This window comes from Lactuca virosa, chromosome 6 (genome assembly GCF_052849685.1).
Source record: "Lactuca virosa cultivar CGN04683 chromosome 6, Lactuca_virosa_CGN04683_v6, whole genome shotgun sequence".
NCBI lineage: Eukaryota > Viridiplantae > Streptophyta > Magnoliopsida > Asterales > Asteraceae > Lactuca > Lactuca virosa.
In genome coordinates, this window is record NC_136431.1 from 229,277,463 (window position 1) to 229,288,371 (window position 10,909).

The following is a 10,909-nucleotide window of genomic DNA, read 5'->3' on the forward strand; positions in this document are numbered from 1 at the left end:
GGTAATCATCCTGATGTTTCTGATCCATTCATTGAATTTGGATCCATCAAAAGTGACTTTCCCATACAAGTTCATAAGGGTAAAGGAGCCATTAGGATTAGAGCCAGAAGCAGCATTGTTTGAAGACATCTGAAAGAAGAGAACAAGATTAGTTTAGATATTAAGAGAGTCCTTAATAAAACACCCAAATGTAATATTAAGGCTAGGATCCAATCACAATATATTATAACTTAGAAGAGGTATGCCGTAATCCAAGCTATAACATATTTGAAAGGTAGGTGAATGACGATTCACCAATTTCCACCATGAAAAACGAAATATAAATATTAGATTTTTTAATTGGTTCTTAGAAATTCCTAGATTCTTTTGAGATTCAATGAACTTTTCAAAGGCATGTTTCAATCTCGAGTGTGCCCTCCAAGTTTTGTGACTGGGATACCGAGGATCACAAAACGAGGTGTGAAGTAACCATGCAAATCACTTGGTACCCTCAAGGTTTATCACTCAATCGATGTGCCGGTAAACCACACACGCTCCACCGATGCTATGGTAAACCTTAAGTCACCCTTTACCTACCTTGTTAAGTCCAAGTTAGTGTGCCGGTTAACCACACACGCTCCATCAACGACTTAAACAAAGTGTAAAGTGTAATTTCATGGATTAGCACCTTATTCACATTTTCCTAAAGTAACTAAGATTGGGAATTTAATAAAAGCATTTAGTTACTTTATAATATTCATCATACTTTTAATGAGAATTTATAAGCCCTTGTCTTACCCGTTCGGCTAACGACCCTCCACCGATCAAGGAAGCGGTGGGTGAGAGTGGACACCCATTAAGTTGTCATTTTATAGGCAACAACCTTATACCCCCCTTATAGACCGGCTTCGTGAATGAGGCGTACTAGCGGTAAGACGACTTGTTGTTATACATATATATATATTAGTAACTTATAATATTATAAAGTATAAGGGTTGAATTTTAACTTTTAAAATTCTAAGGGTTGGAACTAAAGTTTTAATCAAAACTTTACATGTTCCAAAACTTGAGGGCAAGTTTTGTAAACTTCCAAAACTTTTCATTTCTTATAACTTATGAATTAATTGAGTAATAAAAAGGAAGACTCTTCATTTTTATAACTCTTGTGTTCTTTTAATGACTTTAATAAAAGTGAGACTTTTGGTTTTCCATAATTTGAGGACAAGTTATGGACTCCATTAAAACACATTATGATCATGAATTAAACTACCATGAAGGTTACAAACAATTCCTATGATCATCTAATCTTCATAAGTTCAAGAACATGAATATGAACACTTTCAAGAATCAAAAATTACACTTAAAAAAAACTTGTAACTTTAATAATTGCCATTGTAAATGGATTAGCATAAACATTACACCATCTAAAACAAGCTTTAAAACATCAAAACAGTTTAGGGTAATGTTTCTAGTCCATTTCCAGCAACAAATGTGCAAACTTTCATACGAGCAGAAAACAGAAAAACGATTTTTTTTTCAAGCTGTTTGCACACAAAAAAAAAAAAAAAAAAAAAAAAAAAACAAACGAACCTGGCTCTGATACCACTAATGGGTTTTGAGCATTCTAACACTTCCTAAGTGTACATGCAACCCTAATAACCTTGGATCTATGTTTGTCTAATTATCATGCAAAGTTGAATTCCAAGGTTATATTCCTATCTAGCATACTTGGGGAACAAATTTTAACTTGCATGAAAGATAGAATAACTTACCTTGTTGTTGCTTATGATCCTTGAAACCTTGTGAGCCTAGCACCCCAAGTGTGATGCCTCAAATGCTTCACACAACACCAAATGCTTTTGGAATGACTTTAGAGAGAATACACACTTCTAAAATCGGCCTAGCCCTCTTGTTTCTTATGTGTAGCCGATTTTGGTGGAGAATGAGTTTCTTATATAGTGTTGACACATCTAGGGTTACACCATGTAAACCCTAATGTGTCATGACTCTTCATTTCCATGACCCATGGGTTTGTAACTCCCATGGAGCATCCATGGAGCATCCTATGGGTGGAACCCAACTTGATAATCCATGGAGCCTCTTAGCCCACTATATAAGATATGGAAGATTTACATAATCTACCCATATATTTAATTAGTTATCTTTTGATCACTTAATTAATTCTAAATTAATTCTTGATCAAACTAATTAAATAATATTATTAATATATTAGAACTTATAATATATTAATAAACCATAAGTGTTATTTCTCTCATTTTAGTTTATCCAATTGCATGGTGCCATGCAACCCAAATGGACCATGCCGGGTCGGGTCAAGTACATACCAGAAATAGTTATGGACTTAGACACCTTATCCAACAAAACTATCTGCAAACTAGTGAATGCTACGGGTCACCCCGCAGTCTTACAACACTCCCACTATCTGCTAAATAGTGAATGCTATGGGCCACCCCGCAGTTACAACACTTCCACTAACCATAACTGCAGCCTAAAGCCTTACAGCCAAACTACCAATCCAAGCACCTCCCGAATTCAACACACTCCTAACCAAATTCCCCAACTAAACTCGAATCATAACTAGAACCCCACCCTGGGTTCCCCTCCCGAAGCCTGCTATCTGACACCAAGAAGATGCGAACCCAATGTTGGGAAGTTTCCCAAACTCCCAACTCACACAATCCTCACTCCGGACAACCACTTGGGCCGCCCTCCTCCCCGACAGGGATGCGAAACTCATCCTAGTTTCCATCCTGCTTCTGATCCTGGATACCTGAACGATTCTCCCCCACTTTGGTTCGACTAAGTCCTCACAGCGCGCGAGGATTGAAGGATTCCCAATCTTTCTTACCTTCAAGTGCGGCACCGACCTCCAAAAAATCGGCGCTTACCAATGCTAATGCTCCAGCACTAACCAAAACCCCAAAAGACCGCACAAATTCTAAAGGCCAGATGAAAACTTCTCAAATCCTAATGAAACTGATAACCCCAGATGCCTTGAAATGATACCAAGCTCAAATCTTGAATTCCAAATAACCGACGCTCCGACCAAAACCTCAGCAATAGACCACCTCTCTTGGCGCATCCAAAAGCCAACCCAAGCACAAAGACTGAACTCACTGAACCACGACGATGCTGGATAACCATCTCGCTGAACCCTGACCGTAGACCTTCCATATAATACCCCTGAACCAATCCTCGACCACAACCCAAGATAACGCTGAACACTTCAAACCCGCAAGAAGGAAAACAACCTTTCACTAACCAATAATAATTCACAGCATGCAAATGGTATATGACATTACTTGAAGATATAACCCAGACATCAAAGAAATAAACCAGATATACACTTACCTAAACCGATGCAAGATAACAACCACAGATAGAACCGAAAAGAGCAAAATATACATACCCGCAACATCGCCTGCTGGAATCCTGATCTCTCCTGTATGTCACTGCAAAGTACGACTCCTCTCCGCTAGGGCTCCTGCCCTGCCCTCTCGTCCATCAGTGATCCTCAAAGTAGATGGAGCAGGTGCACTCACTGCTCCTTCCCTCATCCTTGGACATTCGGACTTCTTGTGGCCCACTTGATCGTAGTGAAAACATAACGGGCTTGCCCCCTGAGGACAATCCCTGCTGACATTATCAACCCTGCCACACTTATAGCAGCCCAAACCCCTGGAACGACAAACTCCATCATGAAGTTTCCCACACGTACTGCACTAAACCCAACCTTGTTGGCCTCTCGAAAGCTGATCAGAAATCTTGGGTCTCTTCCCAGGACCCTCCAATGCATGCAACTGACCAGACCCCCTCTTCTGAATGTGCTCCAGATCAATATCCCGCTCTTGGGCTTTAGAAATCATATCATTCAGGGTCTCGCACCCCGAAATACTCACGAACTCCCTGATATCATCCCACATCATATCATGATACCTCACTTTCTTCATCTCCTCATCTGCTGCATACTGCGGTACCAACAAAGCCCTTTCCCGGAACTTGGCAGTGATCTCTGCCACAGTCTCAGTCGTCTGGCCGAGATCCAGAAACTCTCGCGCCAACTGTTGCACCTCAATCGTCGGTTCAAACTCAGCTCGGAACCTAGTCGAGAAGTCATCCCATGACATAGCATCAACAACATCATCGCCCAACTGACTACTAACCTCTTCCCACCAATCACGTGTCCGGTCCTTCAACAGGAAGGAAGCATATTTGCCCTTCGTATCCTCGGGGTAGAAACTCGTCCTGAACGCGTTAGCCATATCCGCTAACCACCTCCTGCTGACAATGCGGTCCCTCTCCCCATGGAACACAGGAGCTCTACAAGCACGAAACTCCCTGAATGAAAGAGTGTGAGCTCCAATGATAGCTATAATATCCGTATGGAATTCGCCCAAGCGCTCATCCACTATATCTGAAATACAGCGAGAAATATCCGATGAGATGAACTCCTGCAACCACTCGCTAAACGGCTCAACATCCGCACCTGAGCCAGAACCCGAACCAAAACCAAAACCAGAACCAGAGCCGCCTCTCTGAGAGCTCATCTCCAAACAGAAATACCACAACCAACGATCAAAGCATACTCAAGAATCTCCCCCTCTAAGTTTCTTAGATTCTCCGGGACTCTCAACGATTCGAGTATGGATCATGTGCTTTCAGTAGTACGGGCCCAATACTACCTTCCACACATATCCATACTTTCCTTAGCAATCATCCCGAATCCTCTAAGTCACTTCCTCAAATCATTACACCCAAAACTCACTAAACCACACTTCTAAACCCAATGAAGCATATCCTAGGCTCTCCTAGGTTCCCGAACCCACCCAGTCCTCAGCTGCTGAAGGATTCCCATTAACGTCAACTAGCTATCTCATGAATATAGTCACATGAAACAGAGATCAGATAATCCTTCGAGTAAAAGACTCAATCCTAGAACGGTTGGACTCAGACGAGAGCTGCGCAATAGGGCCAAGTCCATCACTCTAAGATTATCCAGCTTGTGCCACATGTGACTTAGCATATTCACATAGTATCTAGCTCACATTGCTAAGAGTCCTACAAAGCACAAAGCAAGCAGCATTCGGACAACGGAAAAACTAACCAACAACTCCAATGAAGCCATTTTATCCTCTTATCAGGAATCTATACTAGCATGCAATTCTAAAGCTCATACAACCAGGCATATAAAGGCATCTCTCCTATCAAATAGTACTGAGCAGATCCTTAGCCCTAATCTCGCATGCAGTTCTCATAATCATAGCATATATCATAAATAACATGTATTGGTATTTTGGGAACCACTTACTTGAGCTCGACCGATTGCACATATCACACCCCTTTCTTCGTTTAGAAATTTTCCCTTTTAGTTAAATGTTTATTTATAAAAATTTCACCAAACCCTCAGTTTGAGTTTAGACACACCCGAGAGTATGCCCGAATCCCTCAAACCAAAGCTCTGATACCAACTTGTAACGACCCAAAAATCCAAGGTAAAAATTTCATTTTTAATATAACTAAAAACACTATTGTAACATTGGTCAGAACTTTGAAAAGCATTTCAAATAGAACAATTATCAGAGTCCAATCCCAAAGATCACGTATTGCGGAAAACACAGGTGTATGCGCTGCGATCGTCCTGAGCTCCTTCAATTGAAAACTGGAGTACCTGAAACAAAACTGAAAACCGTAAGCACAAAGCTTACTGACTTCCCCAAATACCACATACCATACATATCCAACGATCCATACATGTCATACATAACTGCGAGCCATACATATCATTCATATATCATAATCAATAAAGGTGCTATGTGCTGCACATAGTCTTGCCATTATCCCAAACTAACAATAACCAAAACCACATCCAATTAGCAACTGAATTCCAAACATTGATCCACAATCCAAACTTAGGGTAAAATGACCATTTTACCCCTGGCCCAACAAGATTCACAACCAAGGCCCAAGCCCCAAGCCCCAAAACTATAAGATCCATAAAAGCCCATTAATGGCCCAATTTTCAAAATTAGGCCCAACCCCATGTGGCCTTAATGAAAAGCCCAACAATTCCTAGTCCAATAAAAAAATCTAAGAAAACCCAAAGGTTCCATAAGGCTCAAGCCCATTGGGCCCACAAACCCCAAAACGATACTGGGTCGTTACGTTGGGCGTACACAATGGTACGCAAGGCGTACCACGAAGACCTCAGTACGCGAGGCGTACTTGCTTTTACGCAGGGCGTACTCCACAAACTCCCCAAGACTTATTTCATGACTTAATCCATTAAGTCCTTCCATAATGACCACATAATACCTTCCATCTAAGCTCCTAACGCATAAAGTCGGCACCTTTATGCATTTACATGACCCAATGAGACCCAATAACCATTTTAATCCATTAAAACCCAACAAGAACATGCATGGACCATATCTAAGCATCAAGCATGCATTTTTATGAACTTATAACCTTAAATCTGCCAAGAGTGGCAACTCAAAGCTTCTGAAGTGGTGTCCAACCACTAGATCTTGCTCATGAGGTCAAAATGGAACCAAAAACCATAAAATCATAGATCTCAACTTCTAATGATCTAGTTAAGAGATTTTTATCTTCAATGAGCTGAAAATGTAGCAAAGAGTTCATATCCATTAGCCTTTCCTTGAACCACCACCTAACACCAAGCCACCACTTCTCGAAATACACCAAAATCCACTAAAAATGCACATACAAGGCACACAACCCTCTTAGATGAAGCTATGACTAGAGATTTAGGGTTTAAGACACTGAAGGATGAAAGAGAGGTGCACACCTTGGACTTAAGGTGCTTAAATAGTGAACCAACCCTTAAAATTAGGGTTTTGGAGATCCTGAGCGTACGCTGGGCGTACTTCCTGTACGTTGGGCGTACATCTCCCAAGCCCTCATTCCACTTTTCCTTTTCTACGTTGGGCGTACCCCAGCCTAGGCTGGGCGTACTCACGCGCATGCCACCTTTGCATGCATGGGCTGAAATGCAAGCTTTTTCCACCAAGGACCAAATCTTCCAATAACTTCAAAGTATCATAACTCCCTCATCCTAGGTCCGTTTCCAACGAACCTTATATCCACGAGAAGGTGTCAAGAATCCTTACGCTCCTAAAAACATACCGAAGCCTTAAAACCTACCGAATAACACCCTAAATTCATAAAAAGACCGAGATATCAAATTACGATTATACCCTTGGCTTCCGAAGACACCATCAAATACTTGGATCACTTATACCATGACACCCACATCCGAAATGGGCCAAATACTTCCTTCACCGAAGCCCTAAGCCTTGCAACAACTAATGACTGGGCCACAGCCCCAACAACAAAGCAAATCTGAAACCGGGTATTATAAAATCAATTTGGTGTCGTTTTGGGAGGATTGTGGATGGGTTCCCAAGATTCATATGTTGAATCCTCAAAGAATGGAATCTCTAATTCTGGTTCCCTTGATGGCCCACTTCTTATCGGCACCACCACCGGTGACAACAGTGATGGCAAAGATGAAAAATCTAAAAACTACTGCCAAAAAGGTCATCATGATTTGAGTTTTTTGGGAAAATAAATATAGGTGAGATTATATATATATATATATATATATATATATATATATATATATATATATATATATATATATATATATAACTTATACATAAAGAAGGATGAAATTTTGCAGGATTAGTTTCCGTTTTCTTCATTAACTTAAAAAAATTTGTTTTGGATTTTATACCCCTCGACATGAATAAGTGAAAGTAGGATGCTATGATACTCAAATAAATAAAAGTACATTGCTATTTTTTTAATTGACCACATACAATTTCATTACGTGCAGGAGTTCCCTCCATGTAGCAAATTGTGGAGTTTTGAGCATAACATCATTCCTATGGTGTACATGCGACCCTAATTGTTTTGATCTAGGTTTTTCTAATTTGAACATATAACATTGAATACCAAAGCAATAAACCCTAAACTAGCATACCAAATCCGAAAAACACATATGGTTAGGGTTTAGCCCTGACCTCTCTTGTTATGTAGTAATAACAAGTTTAATCCTTCTTGATGTTGATTTCTGAAAGCCTAGTGCCCCAAGTGTTGCACCTCTAATGGAGTCACAAACACTCTATGCAAGGGATGATGTAGGAGATAGGAGGATTTCTACCATTCTAGGGTTTCTTCAAACCTTGGACGAAAATCCCTTATAATGGGGTCTATTTATACTTGTGGCTACTAGGGTTTTAGGTGGAAACCCTAATGTGACTGCTTAGGCCTTAAGCAGCCCATGGACCCCTTCTAGAATAGTCCTTAGATAATCCATCAGCCCAATTGCAACTATCAAATAATTACGATATCATTCCCCTTTATTTAATCAGTCTCTTTTGACCACCAATTAATTCCAAATTAATTTATGATCAATACTAATTAAATAATACGATTTCCAAATAATATATTAATCTTATAATATATTAATAAAACCATTTTGAGTACGAATTTATTATTCATATAATAAATTCTACTCTCTCTCCTCTTGTCATCCTATCAAGTTGCATGAGTGAAGGCAACCCAAAAGGACCATGCTCATAATCGGGTCAAGTACATACCAAAATAGTTATGGGCTTAGACACCTAATCCAACACAAATTAGTCCATAAAAATTTGGAAACCTTAGAGGTAAGAAATTAACAACAATAGATCTGATATTTGAAGTTTTATGTTCTGAATATGTAAACTTTATGTGATTTATTGTTGGTTTTAGGCCATCAATTAAAATAACTTGTTTATATTAGATCAGGATGATCCATTGATGCCATATCGAATGTTTGGTACATGTATGTGTTGGATTAGGTGTCTAAGCCCATAACTATAATTAGCATGTACTTGACCTGATATTAGCATGATCCTTTTGGGTTGGTTCACCATAACAATTTGATAGGATGAATTATAGAGAAAGAGGTTAATTGTGATTTATTAATATATTATAGGAATAATATATTAATTGAGAAATCATATTATTAAATTAGTATTGATCAGAAATTAATTTGGTGATCAAAAGAGACTGATTAAATTAAAGGGGACTGATATTGCAATTATATGATAATTGAAAGTTGGGCTTATAGATCCCTAGGAAGGGGTGGACGAATTTCCTTGTGTAGCCCACATGAAAGTCGTCCATAATGGCCTTCTGGAAGGATCTTATGGGTTGCTTGAGGATTAAGCAACCAGATTAGGGTTTTACCTGAAACCCTAGTAGCTCAGCTATATAAGGAACCATGGGGTGCCTAAAATCGACTACTATATTCTAAGAAGAATACCCTAGCCGATTTTGAGCCTCCTAACCTCTATCATATTCTTCCAACTTGCTACTTGGTGTTTGTGATCCATTTGAGGTGCAACATTTGAGGTACTAAGCTCTTGAAGGTCAAGATTTACAAGCTACAAGTAAAAGGTACTCTTATAATCTTGTATTATGTTGTGAATTTCGAAAATTGTATGCTACTTAGGGTTCATGCTTTGGATAATTTGATTTGCATGTATAACATGAGAAAACATAGATACAAAGCATTAGGGTTACATGTACACCATAGGAATGTTGTAGTGCTCAAAACCCATCAGTATGGTCCTTTTTTACAATTTTTTTCATCCAGATTTTTATAAATTTATGAGACTTGTTATGTTATCCTTAAAAGGTTTTTTTAATAACGGATTTGTGCTTTGGAGTGTTGGGTTACAAAATTATTGTATGATATTAATGTAGCTACAACTGGAAATGCTCATGTGGCAATCTTTTTTCTATTTCTATTTCTTTTAGCTATTAAATAGTAAATATAATATTTTATATTTTATATAATTGCTTAAATTAGTTAATTTAGGGTAAATTACACGGATGGTTCTTGTGGTTTAGGGTAATCTACGTGTTTGGTCCCTAAAAACGTTTTTTAACTCGGACCATCCCTACTTTTTGTTTTTGTTTCACGTTTGGTCCCTACTCGACTTAAAATGACTATTTTACCCTTAATAATATTTTTTAATTTATTTAAAATTCAAATTTAATTATTATATAAATTAAAACATTAGATAAACTTACCGCACCCCTAATTAGACGTCACCCCCACACCTTCCCTTTTAGATTTCCCATATTTGTGTTCCTTCCTCCCTAAAAACCATCTTCGGTGTCCTGTACCACCACCCTACCTATCGTCGGAGTTGAAATTAATACATCTCTACCAGGTAGTCGAACCCTAGCCCTTATACCTTACCAGTCCCATCCCCTCATTGGTCTCGCTGGAAAAGAAATCGTTGATGGCGGCTATGGAATCACTAACCAGATCCACAGTTGGTTGCGTTGGTGGTCGAAGCATCACCGATATCTGCAAAAAGAAAAATTGAGTGAGAGCACAAAGGAACCAGAGGCGGCATGATAAGGTTACCACATAGATGATGGTCTGATTTTTGAATTTGTGTTTCATACTTTCATAGTTGCAAGTCGACGAGTGGAATCTGGGTTTCATGGTCTGATTTTTTTGTTTTTCCTTTTTGTTCTTCATATCTTGCAAAATCTTTCTTGTTCAACAAATCGACACATTGACTGATAAGTAGTGGCGTACATGATGTTCTAGTACTGGTACCAGACTGAAATTTCCAACAATTTGAAGATTTTGGTATGTTGTTTTTGGCAAAACCTATAAGCTTTCTCTTGATTTTAATCCATCTTCAAGTGTGTCTAATGTCGTTGATGCAAATTTCTGTAACAAGTTCCAATTTTGTTGGACCACTGGAGAAGAAGATGATGATGAAGGGTAGAAAATATAGATAAATGCTCCAAGTATGTAACATCCCAAAATTCATGACCAAAACTTTTGTTTTTAATATAACTAAAACACATTTGTAAC